General features: G+C 37.4%; 1 protein-coding gene across 1 annotated transcript in view; it reads left to right on the plus strand.

Moving 5' to 3' along the window:
* The window catches only part of GNG4 (G protein subunit gamma 4), a 90736-nt gene that overhangs the window by 610 nt on the left and 68410 nt on the right, over nucleotides 1-21716 (plus strand). The window lies entirely within an intron of this gene.

Genomic DNA, 21716 nt, shown 5'->3' on the forward strand with positions numbered 1-21716 from the left:
ATGTATGTCTCTGGAACTACAGAAAGGATCTCTAGCTTTTTTGTCGCCCAAAGGACATAAATGGAAACATGGGGTGGGGGGTGGGGGGAAGAGAAATGTTTTGTATTTTCAGAAAAGCGTTGTCTTAACTGCTTAGCTATGCTGGAATGCTTTTAGGGTAAAATAAATATTTATTTCATTGAGAGTATCCGTAAAGATATATGTATATACACATACACACATAATCCAAATATATTTGTGAAAGATAGGAAGCCTTTTATTTGCACAGCACTGAGAAATGTATTGTTCTTGATATTTCTCTTTGCCAAACACTCCCTCTCCGAACTTCCAACCAAAATACACAGCCCTGAAGAAAACCAAATTATATGGCACATGAGTATATTTGAAAATCGTGAGGAAAAGCACATTGAGAATTCGTGGAACAAATGCTTTTTTGGAAAAATCTCTGCTACTTCTCAGCCAGAGAATTTTACTTGGGGACCCTTCTCTCTATATGTAGGTCAAAGATATTTGCTATTGGCAAAGCCAAGATATTTTTCCCTGTCATCTAAAGAGAGGTTTATTAAGTGGATATTCGATGGTTGTTTATACTTTAAATTGACAAATGAATTTGACAAATACCTTATAAATCTGACTTTTCTCCTTAGTCCTTTTAGAACACACACGAACTCGAGCGCACACACACACACACACATACACGCGGTGGTGAATTTGTCAATTGAAAAAGGGGATTTGGTTTATGACGTCTCTGTCCATAGGTCCGGTGCTGAACCAAAATGAGTTTGCAGTCTTTGAATTCAGCAGAATTGAAGAGTGTTGGGATTCTGTTTTCCAAATAATCTCAACGCTAATTATAAAGAATATTAGAGGGGTAGGTATGTATGCAAGGCTATGAATACATTTCACACCTTCAGGAAGATGAATTTCTTTCATTTTCAGAGTGTATTCTGAGTTTAAGTGTGAAGAAACTTATGGAGGTTAAAGTTTGATCGAATAATGAAGTTGAGCCAATGCTTACACACTACCTCAGCTACCTAAATGTTTCCATTTTATTATCCTTTTTTTGACCACCTAGGACCACATATGGTATACAAGACCAGGAATCAGTTTCAGACAGGGCATCAAGCCACCAGACTGTGCCTGCTTTTGTCTATAAAAATGTGTCAGTCAGATTAGTTATTCATGAGTAAAGAGTGATGCTTCCTACAAAGAGCAAAATCTCCCAAGGCAGAATGCATTAGACTGGTAGGCAAATGAGCCAGGTTCAAGTCCAGGTCCCGACATTAATTCCTGTGAGCAATTATTTCTTCATTTTTTTTAAAACTAGCTGATCCTGTTTATGTCAAGGCTTTATTGTGGAAAGATTGAGATAATAAATATGTGCTTTGAGGGTTCTGGAAATAAGATGCTACATACATTTTAAATGTGAATTTAGAGAGTGGAACTAATTATGTATCATAGAAAAAATAAACATAGAAGCTAATAAATACTAAGAATTCATGTATAATAGATGTTTCCTTGTGTGGTCCCAAATGTCATATTGCCTCACCATGGATTGTTAAATTGAAATAACTCTTTAATAATACCTGTAATAGCTGAATTAGATCTCTCATCTTCCTTCACCCCCATACACAACTCCACACCTCCTGCTCCTTAAAAGCATGTTGCTCCAGTGGAAACCTATAGCAAGGTCCTAGGCTTCCTGGCTAGCCTAGCCAGAGCTAGTTAGCATGGAGAATGACATAAGAAGAGAAAATTCCCACCATTGTTCTGTGGATTTGTTTTCTGACCATACTACTTATTTTCCGGGCTTTCAGTGGGGAAACTAGAGATTATTCTTCTGTGCCATCAAATCTTATTCTTTTGCAGATTTAAATATTTTAACAGCCCTCTATCTTTCTCAAACCTTAGATACTTCTTAGGAAAAGAGGAAGATAAGGGAATAAGCAATTGTATAATATCTGTTATGTGCCAGGCACTATACTAACTCCTTTACAAATATTATCTCATTTGATCCTCATAATAACCCTGAAAATAGGTGCTATTTAATATTGTCCCCATTTTATAATTGAAGAAACTGAAGCAAAGAGAAGGGATTTGCCCAAGGACCACACAATTAGTAAGAGTCTCAGGATAAGTTTGAACTTATGTCTTCCTGATTCTGAACCTATTGCATTATCCTCTGAGCTACTTAAATACTTTCTAAGAAAAGAAAGAAAGACAAGTATAGGAGGATTAAGAGACACTGTTTTTTTTCCTATTACTAGTGAAGGATTTTTTCCACAGTAGGCTTTCACCACATGGTTTGAGAACCATTTTTAGAAGGGATTATATAGGATTCTCTACCACTTCTACTTCTTTCTAGCCAATTATTTACTGCGTAACCTGAGTAACACAGTCAAATGGCTAAGAGAGAATTGATAACTCTTCTTTATTGTTAAATGTATTGCACTATCCGACTCTTACTTATATTTCTTATTCTTTTTTTTCTGAGCTGATTGGGATTAAGTGATTTGCCCAGGGACACAACAACTAAAAAATATTAGGTGTCTGAGGTCAGATTTGAACTCAGGTCCTCCTGACATCAGGGTCAGTACTCTATCCACTGTGCCATCTATCTGCCCCATCTCTTATTCTTTTTAGGGCATGAAATGCATATTTGTATATTGCTCTTTTCAGAAACTAAGAGATTTTCTTTTAAAATATTAACTGCTCAATTTTCATAATGCTGTTGTGAGGCATGTACTATTAATCCAATCTTGCACATTGTCTCTTTCATTTGATATTCTTATTCACTCTAGTCATTCATGCATAACAGAATTTCTACTAATCATGTGAAAAGGATTACTTACTCATTTTTTGCAGGTCAGAAAATGAAATTAACTCCTTTAATATGTAAAAAGCTACATCCAGGGGGAAAAACCCTTATACAACTCTGGTTTGCAAGGACATTTTAATTGAAAGTCATAGAAACTAAATGAATGTAAAGGGAGAAAAAAGGAAGGTAAATTATAGTATCAAAATTTTGCATAATGTTTCTGAAAGGATAAGTGGTTGAACCATGTAGCCAAAAAAAAAAAAAAAAAAAAAAAAAAAAAAAAACACTGACAAATAATCAGAATCAAGGACTAAATAAATGCTTATCCTCTTTTTCCCAGCTCAAGGAAAAGCCAGACAAAACAACCTGCTTATAGGAATGAAATGCTGCAAAGAAAATGACTGAAATATCTCTCTTCCTTCTCCATAAAAAACCCCACCACCAGTGAAAAAATGCAGAATGCTTAAGAAGAGATCAATTTAATAAGCTCGTAAGCTTATTATGTGACTCATTCTAATTTCCAAACAACTTTAATTGGGTTATCTAGCAGGAATTAATATGCAGTCGTTTTTCCAGGTAGAAATTAAGCAAGTAAAATTGTTACTGGTTGGTATTGAATCCTCATGAAGGGACTATGTTCTCAGTTCTGGGAATGGGGACATGGGTGTGTCCTAAGGTTTCAGTGACGAAGAAGCTAGAGTTAGAAATTATTTGTTGCCATTGATGGACTAATACAAATAGCAATCAATATGGGAGAAGAGGATAAGCATTTATTTAGTGCCTACTATGTGTCAGCCACTGTGCTAAGCACTTTACAAATATCTCTTTTGATTCTCACAACAACACAATGAGATAGGAAGTATTATGATCCCCATTTTGCAGTTGAAGGAACTGAGGCAGATAGACATTAAGTGACTTAACCAGGGAGCACATAGCTAATAAGTATTTGGGACTGGATTTGAACTCCAATTTTCCTGACTCCAGAACCAACAATCTATCCATATAGTAAAGACTTCAAATTAGTAAAGCATTTTAGTTTACAGAGTATTTCCACACATTATATCACTTGATCTTCACAACAACTCTGTGAGATAGAGAAGATGAGATAGAGGTTCCTAGAGGTTAAGTGACAGAAGTTAAAATTACAGAGCTAGTTAAAATTACACAGTCTGCAGAGTGCTAAAGTCCTCTGACTCGAAGTGGCCTCTTTTCATGAAATCATCAATTTTAGACTTGGAAGGGTTCTTTAGGGCCTTCTGAGCCCACTCATTCCCACAAAAGAATAAGTGCTATGTGTATTGGTCCATCTAACTTCTGCTTGAAGCTTTTCAATAATAGGGAAGACTTCCCAAAGCAGTCCATTCCACTAACAGAGAAGTCTTAATTGTCAGGAAAATTTTCCTAATTATCAAGCTGAAATTTGCAACTTTGAGACTTTCACTCATACTGTTTCTGCTTTCTGTGACCAACTAGAATAAATGTAAACCTTTTTCAAATGCCAGAGGACCACCATTATGTCCTCCCTGAATTTTCTCTTCTCCAGGCTAAATACCCACAGTTTTATCAGTTAATCATCATATAACATGGATGCAAGAACTTTCACTTCACTGTCTAGATTGCTGTATAAATCACTGAAGATACAGCCCAAGAAAACCAAGGCTAATTGTATAACAAATGAGAGAAGGATTGTGACATAATGCATATGTAGTTGATTGGCGTCAGAAGACCAGGTTAAAATTCTGCCTCAGACACATAATAATAGTATGATCATGGCTAAGTCACTTAAATTCTCAGATTTTTCTCAATTTTCTCATTTGAAAAACAGGGATAATAATACTTTAACTACTTTATAAGGAATGTGTTTTGCAAGTCAAATATAAAATACATATTATGATTTTTGGAGGAGGCAGTGTGATCCAGTAGCTACCTGGAGTTGATACACGATTAATCACTTTTGTTTACTATGTCACATTAAGTGAATGTCAACTCTTTCTGGCTTCTGTTTCCTCTGAAGAAAAGAGGAATTTCTCTCTGAAAGAAAATAGGATTGACTTATGTGACACTTATAAGGCCCCTTCCAATTCTAATTATTTGATCCATACTCCAGGAACCTTGAAGAAATAAAAATCGCAAAATGATATATATAAATACAATGTATTAACCTATTAACTATTATCCACAATAGAACCCTTGGTGAGGAGGATTTAGATCCAACAAATTATGAACCCAAAAAATTAGATAATCTCAGAATTCAAACAGATTTCTGAGGTCATCTAGACCAACCTGCATCTTAGCAGGGATTTCTTCTACAGCAATCAGAGGTCTTTAGCCTCTGCTTAGCACCCCCTTTGGATGTGAGAATCTCCAACTCCTTTGTTGTAGTACTTCCCACTTTATCCCACTTGTTACTCCCACATTCTAAACCATGCCCCAGTCTTCAGATCAGGATTGATTTTAAAAAACATTTAGAAAGCACTTGTTAGAAAGATCAAAAACCTTTCTTTCCTCTACCCTGAGGCCATACAATCTAGGCATCCCATCACTGTATCAGAATGGGTGCAGAATTTTGAGAAGGAAAGTAGCTAAGCAAGACTTTCAAATCTTGGAAGACACAAGCATTCCTATCTTGCCCTCCATTATTTTGATTCTCATCAGGATTTTAAAGACCTCTAGTAAGCAGAAAAAAGTAATTGACTACTGGTTATGAAATGGACTGGATTCCCCTTCTTTTTATACAAGATGTACAGTATAGCATGATGTTTGGGTCATCTACACACTGTACAATGGAGCAGCACAAAGGGAGAAACAGGGGTGGGACAGGTTATACTTTAGGATCTAGTTCCAAAGCATCCACTATTGGGGGGGAAATTTCATTCTGTTCCCCAATCTGAGAGAGAAGAGAGAGAGACAGAGACAGAGACAGACAGAGACAGAGAAGTAGAGAGACAAATAGACAGAGAAACAGACAGAAAGAGAGAGGAGGAGGAGAGGGGGAAAGAGGGAGGAGAAAAGGAGGAGGGGAGGAGAGACAGAGACAGAGAATGAGGTAGGGAGGGGGGAAATGGGAAGGGAGGGAAGAAGTAAGGGGGGAAAGGGGAAGGAGGGAAAGAGAAAGAGAGGAGAGAGAGAGAGAGAGAGAGAAGAGAGGAGAGAGAGAGAGAGAGAGAGAGAGAGAGAGAGAGAGAGAGAGAGAGAGAGAGAGAGGCAGGAAAGGAAGGAAAGGAGAAAAAGAGTTGCGTGTATTTAAAATTGTACTAAAAAAAGTTGATAGCCAAGTTGAATACAATATTATGACTTCATAAGAAACAAGAAAGATGAGGAACATAGAAACATGAGAAAACAAGTATGAACTGATGTAGAACCAAAACAGAACCAAGAGAACAATGAAAATAATGACTGCATTAAAGGAAAACAACATTAAATGTTACCAGAATTCATAATAACCAATTTTTATTCTAAAGGACTGAAGATGAAACATTATTTTCTCCTCCCAGTAAAGACTTAGTAGATTATAGGTATGGAATGATTCATATGATCTGGGATACGTTTGATGTGTTTGTTCATTTTACTTAACTCCTTTTAAGAGGAAGGAAATTGTGATGCAACTGATATGTATAAAACATGAATCATCAATAAATCCTTTAAAAAATAAAATAGCATTTTGTAGGTAGAAGAAGGAACAATGACAGGTTACAGTTAGAAGAAAAAAAGCAGTGAAGAGTTCCAGAAAGAACTTAAGCCAAGCCTCAGGAAATCACAAATGGACAGCAAATCATTCCACTAATTCAGATAGTAATATGTTTAGGATCTAGTTCCAGAGCATCACTAGTGGGGGAAAAAATCATTCTTGTTCCACTATCTATGTGTGAGAGAGACAGAGAGACAAACAGAAACTACAAGATATATTTTCCTTGTTTTTTATGCTTTCTGAATACAATTCTTCCTGAATTGCTATGTTGGCTGATTCTAGATGGACTTTTGTTACCAGAAGCCAAGACCCTGGACATTAAAGAAATGTTTTAAGCATTTCCTAGGGTCTTGCCAAGCATTTGTTGCTTCCAGTGGAAACCAAAGAAATGGAAGGGGGAATTCAGGAAAACAGTCCCCAAATCCATTAAGTGACATTTTGCCAGTGTTATGCCTTCTACTTTAGACTTTCATCTCTATGAAGGAGTTATTCTCATTTCTTAAAAGAGTGAGACAGACAGATAGACACACACACACACACACACACACACACACACACACACACACCAGAAGGAAAGATAGAAAATCAAAAGACTTTGAACAAGCAGATATCTAAAGCAAAGGAACTGTAACAGAAATAGTAATCAACAAACACATTTGAAGAGGAAGAGTATTGAGATAAAAAAAGGAACAATTTAAAGAAAACACTAAAAAACTGTGTTCTTGTTAAGAACACAGAAACTAAGACACAAGAGTACCACACTCTCTCCTGGAGCCTGACAACCAGCAGAACACTACCATGTTTCATTCTGCATAGTAGAGCTAGGACCCAGAGACGGTGATATAGGGACAGGAAATATTATACCCTGGCTTCAAGTGTCATTTCAATCATACTGAAAAAATTTTTTTCTTCACTGTCCCAGAATATGTTATTTACAATGACATCAATAATGCTACCTGTAAGTCACCAAGTACACCAACTTTCTACTATGTTACTGTTATTCAACAGCATGCTATTATTATTGAAGATATTGTTGCACAGTTGGGGAACTCACACAAACTAAAGGAAATAAGTTTTTTAAACATTTGCAAAGTGACAGGTAAATAAATAGGTTTTTTGGTTGGCATAATGCCAACAAAGGTACCCTAGATGCAGAGCCAATATAGGGACAAAGTAGGGCAGAGTTCTTTCTCAGCAATGGTTTCCTGAAGGTGAATTTTGAACTAGGTTGTTGAATCTGGAGTTTAATGGGAATTGTTGCAAAGGAGAATAAAAGCAGGGTGTGTCTCAGGGTAGAACCCAGAGAAACATATTCATAACAACCAACCAATAATCGCACTGGATAACTCAGTTCCTACAACTCACTTCTGTCTAATAGTAGGAGACCTTAACCATTTTTTGGTGTCTTGAATCCTTTTGGACATCTGGCAAAACCTAGAGATCCTTTTTCAGAATAATGCTTGTAAATGCATTAAATAAAACACATAGGATTACAGAGGACGCAATGTTTTTTTTAAATTACAGCCAGAAACACATTTTTAAATGATAACTTTTTATTTTTAAAATATATGCAAAGATATTTTACAACTTTCACCCTTGCAAAACCTTACATTCCAAAATTTTCTCCTTTCCTTCTCTCCACCCCCTTCCCTAAACAACAAGTAATCTAATGTATGTTAAACATGTGCAATTCTTCTATACAAATGTCCACATTTATCATAGCTAGCAACATATTTTAAAAACAAGTTCATGGACCTTAAGATAAGAGCCCTTAGTTCTTGGTAGGAACCAGTGTTACAGAAGTTCTTGTAGAGGCCATTTATTAAACCCCTGACTGAATATTTCAATCAAAACTTATTACTGAGCAAATTATTTAACTTCTATGAGCCTCAGTTTCTTCTTCTGCAAAGTGAAGGACTCATCCCCAAGATTTCTTCCGATTCCAAAACTGTATGCCTTCTAGATATTCAAAACAGAGCTCAATTTTTTTTCACAGTTCAGAATAGCTTTACTCCAAAGTCCAGCTGTTCTGAATGTGCTTTTTGTCACTACTGACTGGAACCTCCTTTCACTCTGCTTGGGTTATTCTTAATAACTAAATCTCCTTTTGCTCTTTCCTGTAGGTGATTGAAATAATTGTTCTTTCCACATTGCAGTGCTTCACAGTGAGCATCGCCTAAAAATCCTTCCATCCTTTTTGCAACTTTTCTAAATAGACTTAGAACCTTTTCCTAAGGTTTAGACACATATAAAGCCAAGGAATAAGTTATATTCTATTACACTAACCCCCCAAAGAATGTCCCTGTTGCTGCATTGAATAGTGTTGGCAGGGAGTTAGGGCTTTAATAGCTCTTTATTATGCAGAAATTTTTCCTATAATGGAATTTAGCATCAAAATTTGAGCAATTTTAACTAATCATGATGTTCACTCAGTATCAGACCACTTGGACAGATGGAGGAAATAGATGAGTTTGGGAAATATGTAAAGTCTGGCATGGAGGCAGTATATTACTATAGTATAACAATAATAGTGGACTTTTACTGTCTGGAACATCCTACTAGCACACACTTTCTCTCAAAAGTAGAACAACTAAAAGTAGCTGAATGGCACAGTTATTAGAGCACTAGCCCTGGAGTTGGGAGGACCCAAGTTCAAATTATCTGAGACATTTAAAATTAGCTGTATGATCCTGGGCAAGTCACTTAACCGCACTTACCTCATGGGAAAAAAAATGGAGCAACTAATAAAATTTTAGTTTATTTTAGGATTCCTTTATTTGAAAGGGAGAGGAACTGGAATAAGGAGAATTCCAAAAAGGAGGAATTTAAGTAGAAATCGTTGTTGTTCAGTGTGTCTGACTTTTTGTGAATGAGGGTTTTCTTGGCAAATATAATGGAGTTGTTTGTCATTTCCTTCTCCAGCTCATTCTATGGATGAAGAAACTGGGGCAAACAAGGTTATGTTACTTATTCAGGGTCACACAGCTAGTAAGGATCTGAGGTCAGATTTGAACTCCCACCTAGTGCTCTATCAAATGCATCACCTAACTGCCTCTGTGCAGAAATGCTAATGTAGAAATAATGAGAAGTTTATGAGGAACTTACCACTTCATCTTAGAATTTGTGGTAGAGAAATAAGAAAACTTAGAATAAAGTAGTTTGCATCCTAGATTTGGGGAAAACATATTTCAAAGAACTCAGAGAAAAGATCCTACAGCCTAAATTAATTTAGAAGACTTCAACCCAGGATGGTTGAGAGGCCCTGAAGAATGAAATTCTGATAATTCAAAGGAGAGAATTTCAAAAAGAAGGAAAAAGATTTGTCCAAAGAAACAAAGGTAGGTGCTCAAGAGATGCACCTGCAAAGGCAAATAACAGAATTAATACAAATATATCTTATAAAAATAGGTACCTTAAAGCTTGAATAAACTGAGAGTGTTAAGGAATGGCAAGATGGAGAAAAGGTGATTTTAGGATAGAAACTAAATTGGAGGAAAATGGGACAAAGAATAAGGGAGGTGATGGACCTATTGTACTTTAGCCTCATCAGACCACATCTTTTTATCTTGGAAGAGACATTAATAAGCTGGAAAGCATCCCATCTGCCAAAGAAGGCTGGTGATGACCATTCCTTCTCAATACTCTTTGCTGAATCATCATCCTTATGCCATCCCAAGGTCTTATCCTGGGCCCTTTCCTCTCACTCTGTACTTTCTTTCTCAATGATCTCATAGGCTCCCACAGGTTCAATTTATTATTTCCATGCAGCTGACAGACATAATGCTATCAACAGCTGTCTGTTGTACATTGAGATTTGGATATTACTTAGGCATCTCAAACCCAATGTGTTCAAAACAAAATTCATTATTTTTCCAAAATCTTACCCTAATTTCCCTCCTTCTGTCAAGGGTTCCACCATTCTTGAAGTCATCCAGGTCAGTAAGTCAGTGAGCATTTATTAAGCATTTACTATATGCCAGTCACTGTGCTAAGCACTATGAATACAAAAATAATCTCTGCCTCCAAGGAGGTCACAGTCCAATGGGGAAGATTCCATGTAAATAACTAAGTACATACAAGATAGAGACAATAGTCAGAAGGTAATCCCAGAAGCGAAAGCAGTAGCATCTAGAGGGACTAGGGAAATCCTCCTACAATAGATGGGTTTTCAGCTAAGTCTTAAAAGAATTTCAGGCAAACTAAAAGGTGAAGATGAAGAGGCATGGGGAACAGCTAGTGAAAAGTCATCAAGACTGAACTTGGGGTGAATTGCTCAAGGAATAGCAAGTAGATCAGTATTACTGATGCAGGTCTAGTGGTAGAGAATTGATGTGAGAATCCCCTCTGGTTGGAGACGCACAAGTCCAGTGTGAAAGAATTCACGAACCCGAAAAGTCTGAATGGCAAAAGGGATTTTTATTGGCACTGAGAAACCGGCTTTGCTAGGAAGACTGACTCCTCGGTGGCAAGAGGTCCTCTTAGGGAAATAACAAAGCTTATCACTGAGAAGAGGGTATCTTTACAGCAGACAGGAGTCCTGGTCGGCAGCTGTGCCAAGAAGAGAGGTTCCTTGGCATGGCATGATCCACTTTGGATTTCTGCAGGATTTGGAGTTTGGAATTGTCTTTTATAGCAGTTGAGCTAAGGCTTCCATTGAATAAAATTCCCTCAATGTTGTCAGTGCCCCCTAAGCCTAGATACTTAGCTTGCAGTTTCAAGCCACTCAACAGGCACAGATCTCCAACTGAATAAAATCATTTTGAAGGCTTTTTTCCCAGAGCCTGGAATTTACTGAAGAGGATCCGGCCACCCCCAAAAGATCAATGGAGAGTGATTTTAACCAAGATCTCCAATTGAATGAAGCCACTTAACTTAGAAAAGGCTTGTCTGGAAAATATACTTTATTCCCCGACTTTTTGGAGTCTGAGACTCTGAATCTCCCTTCTTTTACAGATCAAAGAGGTCACAATTTCAGAGTTCACCCCCGTTGCTTCCCCCCAGCAGTCAAGGGGGACAGTTTCAGGGTTTACCCCCATCATTTCTGTATTCCGTGTGTGAAGAAGAGACGAGTATAACATTAGAAAAGTGGGAAACAGCATCATAAAAAGTTTTAAATGCTAGAGGATTTTCTATTTGATGAGGTTATAGGGAGCCCTTGGAATTTGCTGAGTAAACATGTTATTGTATCTTATCTATGCTTTAGAAAAAATTGAGTTTAATTGAGAAGAAATTAGAGTGAGGAGCGGTTCGAGACAGGAATACTAGTAATGGTAGTGGCTATGGATGAAGAAATGGGACATGTCCAAAAGAAGGTATGGAAAAATAAAATGACAAACAATGGCAACTAATTGGCTATGTGGAATGGGTGAGAGGGAAGAATTGGCGATGACATCAAAAATTGAGCATGGAAGGCTTGGGGTCACACATCTCTTAGGACCACTGAATTAAACCATATTTTATATCTGCCTGCTGCCAGGTGACCTTGGACAAATAAAATGAGGTTGACCTAGAACCATTAATTCCTAACTTTTAAAGATCTCATTGTTATCTTTTTTGTTCTCTTGATGATCCTTACTATTCAAATTTGATTAGAATTCTCATGGAAAAATTGTTATTCTTAACCCTAAATGGATTCATCAGTATATATACACATGAATATCAGATGGGTAAGGATAAGGGAGGAAAAACTGCTATATTAAGTTAGAAAGGAGCCCCAGGCACTATCCTAGCTCTAGCATCACCACACTTAGGGACCTGAGCAGATAGGTCACTGGATCTCTTGGTAGCTTAGTTTTTTCACATGCAAGGATAGCACATAATAAAAAGGAGAATCTTTTAAGGGCTGGAGGGATTTGAGGGATATTTTTAGGGAGTTTTGACCTATAGATTCATCTTTTATGGGAAGTCTGTGGTTTAAAAAAACTCCTTCCACCAATTCAAATTGGCAAGTTATCTGACAGATAAAAATCTTAAAGAGTTGCTTGAAGCACTGAGGCATTAAGTAATTTACCCAATATTCCATTGCTAATAGGTAATAGGTGTAGTGTGTAAGCCAAAGGCTTCCTCATCCAAGATAGCCCCACCATCCATTATGTCACAATGGCTCTCCATGGTACTATTATGGGACTAGTGGAAATATGAGAAGTTGGTGAATCCACAGCCATTTTTTAATATCTGTCAATAAACCAGTTTTGACTACCCTATTCCTCTTTTTGGAAAAACTGTACAACTCTACTTATTTTCTCCATCCAGGTATGGTGAGCAATGCAGAGACTTCCATGACCAGCCACTCTAAGTCAGGGAAAAAACGGGAAACCAATTCTCCCACATAGTCCTTGTAAAAGTCCTTCTCAGCAGCTCTGCCCCTAAGGCATCTGTACTCAGAGCTTTGGCTCCAAAATAGCCTCCCTTTTATTCAGGAAATCACACCCATGTATGTGAGCAAAATCTTCCAGAGCATCCAACAAGAACCTAGAAAAATAAATTATTGATCCCTGACCTTCCTTCCTCACCTTCATACACAACGATGGGCTCATAATCAACATCTGTTGGTCAAGTGGTTTGTGGATATCTACTCCTATGAATAAGTTGCTTGGAACTTAATTCTCACCCATGTTTACTAGAATCTAAATTAACAGGAAGGAAATGCAGTTGGGTGGGGAAGAGAGAAGTGTAAGCTTATGTGTATATATACATACACACATATAGACATATACATAGACACATGCGTACATAGAAAGAAGGGAGAAAGTGGAAAGAATTATGCTAAACACAGTTTAATGTTTTCTTTCTCCCTTCTTTCTCTCCCCCACCTCATACTTCCATGACCAGCCACTCTAAGTCCTTTATTCACCCTTATTCTTTTGTTCTTTAAATCTGGCACCTATTCCATTTCCACCCTCATTCTTTATCTAGTCAAGGGATAGAGGAGATTTTTATTCACAGTTCTCAATGGTTCTTCACATTAAAAGTGATAAATAACAGCCTGAAACAGCTTCTCCAGGTGTATCAGCTTAATTTATATGCTAATTGACACTTTCCAGGATGCTCTTTATTGACTCACTAGGGGTGGCAAAAAGCCATATAAGAAGCACCCCCCCCAAAAGAACACACACATTCATGCACATTCACACAGCAAATAAACAGAAAGGGAATTAGAAATTAGAAATAATTAGCAATGTCCTCAGAAAATCGTCACTTCCAGATGTATCCCAGATCTGTTTGCTTTTCTCTTGTTTTTTTATTCACTCATCCAAAAATCATTTATTCAACACTTACTGTTTGCCCAGAACTCTGGGAATACCCGGTGCTCAAATGAATCTTGTGATTTCATTGATTCAGGGAGTTCTTACCAGCAGTGCAACGTGGAGCTCATGCATGTCTGCTCATCCTACCTCAAAATTGTCTTTGTTTTCCTAAGAATTCTCCCAATAGATTGATGGCTTTCTTCTCTTTCTCCTGTGATTTTAAGAATATGAATGAAACACTTCAGATGCCCATCTGTCTTACTTCATTCTTGCCAAATGACCCTTTCCCCTTCCTATCATTTAGTCTTATTCTTTTTTGGACTTCCTTATTGATTATATGATGCAGCTTGCTTACAACTATCATGTATTGCTCTCTGTCGTGGTATTCATTTTTAGTTGTTTAGAAATAGTTTAATTACAACACTGGTAGAATATTAGTATTGAAAAGATGGGTCTTTCATGAGGAGCTTGGAACTTTGTAATTTCCCAAAAGCACATCAGCCCATTCTCCTCCTATTTAAATCTGGGCCCACCCCTTTATCTCTGTGTACTCTCTGTCCCAGATATATATTCTGTTAGACAAGTTCTATGAAATATAAATTTAGAAGCATGTTTGAAACCTGGCCTATAGTCACTTTCCACCACTTGATCATTCTTTTATGGATGGTCAGGCCAAACTCATTTGAGTGATTACTGATCTCCCGGAGGTTTTCCAGTGCTCTGGGGCTTGATGCAATTTGAAAACTGTTAACCCAAAACAATAACATCTGAAAGACATCACCATTCACAGAGAATTCTTCCTTAACCTATAGTCTACATTGGATCTCCACTGGGAGATGAATGCCTTTGGTAAACAGACACCTTATTTACTATTTATTTGGTTTTTTGTTTTTGTTTATCCTGACCTGATGTTATTATCAGTCATTCAATACTCATTATTTATGCTATGTCTTCTAAAGAATCTTGAATAATTTTGGTATATCAATGGGAGACAGCTTTTCATAAAAGAGCCTGTAAAGCAATGCTTAGTGCTATCAAATAAATTTTTTTTCATTACCAGCAAACAATAAGCACAATGAGAGCCTATATTTTCTACAACTTTTAGTTAATTGTGAAATGGCAAATATATGGTCCATGACTGAATATTATTTTGGAAAGCCTGATTACTCTCTACTAATGCTTTCATTGAGTATGTTGATGAAAACCAGAAAGATTTTGGATATATAAGAAAGAAGGCTTGTGTGTGTGTGTGTGTGTGTATCTAGGACTGGGACAGTAGTGATGGATGTTCTCTTGATTGTTTTATTTTCAGTGTTTAAAAAGGTACAACATTGCACACACACACACACATGTTTGCTATTGTTCTTTCCTTCAGATACCTTGCATTTTGATCCCCTGGTGCCTCCAGCATAGATCTTTCCTGAATATGAATGGTCAAATAGATAATTCTTCTCATCATTTTTCTTTTTAATGCCATTTCTGCTTCCTCTATACACATATGTGAAACTGTATTATGAGTATATGTGGTGGCTCCAATGTTCTTGATAGAGAGAAATGTTTGTTAAAATAGTCTTTGTAAATATTTTTTCCATTTTCCTAATGTCCACTTTCCCATATCAACCTTGGGATGACTTTGTTTAATGGGATGTCTTGCCAAGATTTTTAAAAACTAGTTTTATCCTCCACTGATTCTATTTTATAAGATGATACTACTAATATTCTTCCGTCATCCTTCTTCATGAAATTTCATTTTCTTATTTGTTGACTTTGGCAACCTTCTTTCTTTAATAATTCATGTTTGTATATTTTAACATGTTTAACATATTTTGGATTACTTGCTCCCTGGGAAGGAGGTGGGGGGAAGGAGGTGAAAATTTGAAACACAAGGTTTTAAAAGGGTCTGTTGAAAAATTATCCATGCATATGTTTTGAAAATAAAAAGCTTTAATAAAAAAAGCTAAAAAATTTTAAATCTAAAAGAAATTTAAAAAATAATTCATATTTGCTAGATCCATTCTAGGATTGTCAGATCTCTTTATCATAGCAATTAACTTACCTTGGTTAAATTTCTAGAAAAAGTGATTATAATCAGTTAAAAAAATGTTAAATCCCTACTGTCTGCCAACTACTTTGCTAGTGCTGAGGATACCCCCCAAAAAAGGTAAAAGACAGTCCATGTTCTAAAAGAGCTCACAATCAGATGGGGGAGGCACCATGTAAATAAATGGATAAACAAGATATATAGAAGATAAATTGTAAGTCAGTATTGTTATCATTTTTCATCTTTTATTTAAGTAGTTGATAGTTAATTTGTTTCAATTATTTTTCTAGTTTTATGCTAATTCTAACATTAGGTTTGACAAGATAATACATTGACTATAAATAGTCAACTGATTCAGGGAAAACTCCCACATAAATAATAAGTAATAATAATTTCCTGTTTGTTAAAATAAATCTATTATTTGGTATTTCATGGTTTTATTCATTAGAAGCCATGCCTACTTTCTACCCATTCATTTTTCAAAGAACTAGCTATGTCTGTAAAATCTACAGATTGATATCTCTAATTTCTTCCTTCTTTTCCTTTATCATGTTTTTCTCTCCTCACTTTTTCTTGCTTTTGCATTGACATCATCAAACACTCTAGAATGGATGTTGATTTGATTTGCACAGTAAATCCAGGAGACTTTCTCTTATCACTTCATCCTATATACCCACTGTTGGTATATAAAGTGTCATTATTTTTATGATAATCTTTTTGGAAATACTTTTTCTTAGTCTTGCAATATGCAATAGCCAAATATCCCTTGAAATAATAAATATTGCCTTACAAAAAATCCATTATACCAGTTCATTCCATCACCTCTTCAAAGAGTATCTGTGAGACATCTTTCCAGACGTCTTACTTCTGATGCAATTTATAACAAGAATATCAAGAGTGATGTAATTCAGGCCCTGGAGCAATATGTTCGCTTCTAGATCAGTGGACAGAGATCTCACATTTGAAGTTCCTACAGTCTAGTTAAAGTTTATGGGCATTCTAAAAACTGTGTGAGCTCTGTCTCCTTACTCAGTACTCTGCCATCATCATGGCAGATGTGCCAAGGAAACTACTGATCCTGGAATATTGCATTTTGTTTCCTGTGTTGTTATGACCTCTTCCCCCAAAAATATTGGGAGATGGCCAACCTCCTATTTGCTGGTCACAGAAAACAAGGTATGAGATAGACAGTTCTTGAAATCTTTCCAGATGATAAAATCTAGCACTATATTTGCTTGATTATCTAGGACTTATGGTCACCTCCATGACAAAAATATGGGATAGGACTCTCCCAGGAAAAGGAAATGCTTGGCAGAAATGGGGGCCACTTGTCCAAGGGAGAGACTAACCAATTTTAAATGGTAGAATACTAACATGACTTCCCTAGTCTCTCCTCTGATCCCATGTTGCTGTTCTTCAAACCCCAAGTAAACACCCCACAAATGCATACTTTGGGCTCTGGGACAAGGCTCCTGCCATGGAAGGCAAGTTCACTCCCCTGCACAGTGAAGCCCTGCCTCAACTACACAAATTCATAATCCCTAAATGGACAACAGGATAGATATGAGGAGAGCCAGCAGGACTCAAAGGGCCTAGTACCAGGCTAGGAGAAAGGCCCTTTGTATGTGCAAATATCATTCTATGCCAGAGTAGCTAGAAATCTCCTCAGCATGCTTCCCTCAATAAGGCTGGACAGACACACAGAGTCACTGATGCCGGATCCCTTCCATACCAGCCAGGGACATGGAGGCACTAGCCCAAATTTCTGTGGAGACTTCCTTTGTATCCTCTTAAAGCTGGTAACTACCATGAATGTACAAGAAAAAAAAAGTGTTCCTTCCCTCAAAGAGATTACATTTCCTGGAAGACAAAATCAACGACAGTGTTAAATATATTAGATGGGAAGAGAGGGAGAGAGAGAGGAGGGTTAGAGAAAGAGAGATCGAGAGACACACTCAGAGAGAGAGAAGCAGGGAGAAAGAAAGAGGGGGAGGAGGCAGGGAGGCAGACAGAGGGAAGAAGGGAAGGGAAGGAGGGGAAAGAGAGAGAGAGAGGGAAGGAAGAAGAGAATGGAGGAGGGAGGGAAAAAAATAGGGGGAGAGAGGAATGGGGAGACAAAGGGTAAGGAGACAGACACACAGATCTAAAGAGAAAGACAGAGAGAGAGAGAGAGAGGACCACAGACAGAAAGAATCACAGACATAAAGAGAGAAACAAAAACAGAGAAAAAGAATGGATGGTTGGATGGATATGTGAATATATGGATGGATGTATGAAACTAGAGATAGAGTTAGAAATAAAGTTTTATCACCAGGTTTCTCCATGGATCCTGTGACATACTGGTTTTTATGAGTCAGACACTTGAGTTACATTGCAAAATCACAGGATAAATTTATTGTAGAGGAGATAAAAAGACCCAGTTCTGCCCTTGAGAGTTGGTTATAAAACATTTGCAGTTCGTGATTATGCCCCAGGTGGGAAGAAAGAACAACTTTCTAACAATAGGCTGGAGTTAGGATGCCAGCCCTGTTCTGGGAAGTCACTATGTCCCGTGTGGCTTCCAGAGCTGTCCCCACACCTTCATGTCATTAGCCAATATACACAAGGAAATACAAATGCCGTGGTCAGTTACAGTGCTTTATGGGGAGTAAAACGAATTCTGTGAGACACAGTTTATTACAGAATAATGGAAAATTCTTAGAAAAAAGCACCAGTTGTACCTATTTGAAGGAGTAGGGAATAAGACTAGGTTTGCCATCAGCCATCATCTCCTGGAGCAGCCTCTACCCCTGGCCATCTTCCATCCTTTGAAATGGCTCAGGCCACTCTTCCCCTCTCCCCATTTCACCTCTAGAGGAGTCTTTACATATCCAGTCACTTCAGGGAGTGGGGGAGGGAATCGAGAAAGGCATCATGTAGGAGGTGACACTTTGGGCTTTGAAGGAAGTTGGGGATTCTAAGAGGAGGAGGTGAGAAAGAAGAATATTCTAGGCATAAAAAACAGCTTGTGTGAAGGCCATCCCAATGCAATATGCATATAAGGCACGAATAACCTTTTAGAGGTAGATTTGGACTTCTTTCCAGTAGTCTGGCCCATTCCCAAAAAGTCAGGATGTTGGGTGGAGGCAGGAAGGACAGGTCTTCCAGGTTCTCCAAGAATTGGAGATGCCCTACAACAGAGTAGTGAGGGAATTCACCTCCGAGATCAGGCAGAGATAGAGTTTTAAAATTAGTAACTACCTAGTTTGAAAAGGTGGGGTCTGAGTCATGGGCCAGATGCCTGATTTCTTGTCTTGTTCTGGGTCTCGTGTCTCTGAGAAGTCTACTAGTGCATTCCTCAATCATCAAGTTGAACCAAGACCTAAATCCTCTAAATCCTTCCTGTTTTCTAAATGTATGCTTCCCCTATAGCATTTCTTCCTACTGGGCATTATGTTCAGTCATGCTTTTAGCCTTGAATTTAACTATGTTTCCACATGTTTTTCCAATTTAGTCACTAGTATAGCACTCTGCTTATCACTGACTCTCAGAACACGAGAGCCATCTAGTCCAGCCCAATAATGAAAGAAATCTCTGCTATAATACATTTGACAAGTGGTCATCTAAACTCTTGGATTCCACAAAGGGGTCCCACAATTTCTTGAAGCAGCCCATTCAGCATTAGGACAGCTCTCATAAAACAGGAAGCTTTTTCTGATATCTAACCAAATTTTGTTTCTTTGTACCCCTAGTTCTGTCTTTTGGGTTCAAATAAAGCAAGTCCAATCCCTTTCCACTGGACAATCATTCAAATATTTGAAGAGAGAGATATTGAGTTGCCCTGAGTTTTTTCTTCTCTAGGATAAATATTCTCAGGTTTTCTATAAATTGGGTTGTCCAGTCCAATAAACTATTATTATTAAGACATATGGGATAAAAAATCTAAAAAAAAATTCACATTTATTTCCCTCAAACAACTACCATTCTTCTAGAAAAAATACATGTAAACAGATAAGTACAGAAATAATAAGAATGAGGGAGTAAGTACTAACAAGTAATTAAATAAATATTTATAAAGGGCTTAGCACAGTGTCTGGCAATAGTCAGGTGCTTGCTTAGTAATTTACCCTAAGGTGATCTTTTTCTTTTCTTTCTTTTTGCTGAGGCAATTGGGGTTAAATGACTTGCCCAGGGTCACACAGCTGGGAAGTGTTAAGTGTCTGAGGGTAGATTTGAACTCAGGTCCTCCTGACTTCAGGCCTGGTGCTCTATGCACTGCACCACCTAGCTGCCCCCAAGGTTATCTTTTTCTTTCCTTTCTTCCCCTCTTCCCTCTTTCCTTCTTCTCTCCCTCTTTCCTTCCTCCCTCTCTCTTTCCTTACTCCCTCTTTCTTTCCTCCCTTCCTTTCTTCCTCTACTCTTTCTCCCTCATTCCCTTTCTTCCTTCTTGCTTTCCTTTCTCCCTTCCTTCTTTCCCTCTTTCCCTCTTCCTCTCCTTTCCTGTTTAACTTTTGGAACACAAGGTTTGTGAGAGTGAATGTTTAAAACAATCTTTGCATGTATTTTAAAAATAAAAAGGTATTAGTATAAAAATTTGAATAGTGGGGGGGAGGAAGAGTTTTCCCTCAGACCCTGGTCCTCCCATGTACTTTGTTACCAGCAAACATATAGAGGAACTATTTGGGCAGATTGGCTCAATGCCTGCTTGTTTATATTTCTTCCACTATCCAAACATAAAATTGCAAAATACTTGTTACAGGAAACTATTTTTAATAGTTTCCCTTTGGGAAAGTGCATGGGCCATACTTACACATCTCCAGCCTTCCACAGAATCATAGAATCTTGGAATTGGAAAAGATCCTAGAGGATGTCCATTCCATTTCGCTGCCCAGAGCATGAATGGGTAACCAGCATAATGCCCCTCAACCAATGACTATCTAACTTTTATCTGAAAATCTTTAAGGAATAAGGAATTTGTGACTTTACAAGCTCATTGGTGGACAGGTCTAATTGGGAAGCAGAAAGTTCATATTCTCATTGAGCCTCAAATTTGCTCTGTACAACTTTCACCCATTAATCCTTCTAGAGCTACACAGAATAATTCTAAACCCAATTTGTCGACTACCACATTATTCCATGCTACCACCTCTGCTTTTTTAGAAACAATCCTCACGGTGACAACTATATTGCCGTGATGTGTGAAAGCTTGCCACACTTTAAAGAAAAACATATCATATTATGGCTAAAACATTTTCTCTTGGAATACAGTCAAATTACCAGGATCCTGCTTCAAAGCTCTATTCTTTAATTCTTCTCAAACTGTAGTGTAGGTGGCAAAGTGGAAATAGTATTGCCTCTAATCGTTGAAGAATCTGGATTCAGATCCTGCTTCTGATACTTATTTACCTGTATTATCTTAAGCAAGCCACTTAAGTGTCCTGTCTATGTTCCCTCATCTGTATGACGAACAAATAGTCTCTCAGGTTCCTTCCAGTTTTGTAATTTTGAGAATATATTTCTTCCATTTATAGCATATTTGAGCTTTATGACTCAGTCTATCTTTGTTATTCAATCATCTCAGTCATGTCTGATTCTTCATGATCCCATTTGAATTTTTCTTGGCAAAGATGCTGGAGTAGTTTGCCATTTCCTTTTCCAGCCCATTTTACAGATGAAGAACTTGAAGCAGAGAGGCTTAAGTGATTTGTCCAGGGTAACATACCCAGTAAGTATCTGAAGTCAGATTTGAACTCAGATTTTTCTGATTCCAGGCTTGGGTTGGACTAGAACAGAAGTGTCAAACATGGGGCCCAAAAAACTTCCAAGTACAGCTAAAACCATATTAAAATGTAGTTGGGAAAAGTTTAGCAAAACAGATAAAATGACACATAGATAATATTAATGTGTATTTTCTAATCCAAAAATTCCATTTCTCTTTGAGTT

The sequence above is a fragment of the Antechinus flavipes genome, chromosome 4, assembly GCF_016432865.1.
Source record: "Antechinus flavipes isolate AdamAnt ecotype Samford, QLD, Australia chromosome 4, AdamAnt_v2, whole genome shotgun sequence".
NCBI classification, from domain to species: domain Eukaryota; kingdom Metazoa; phylum Chordata; class Mammalia; order Dasyuromorphia; family Dasyuridae; genus Antechinus; species Antechinus flavipes.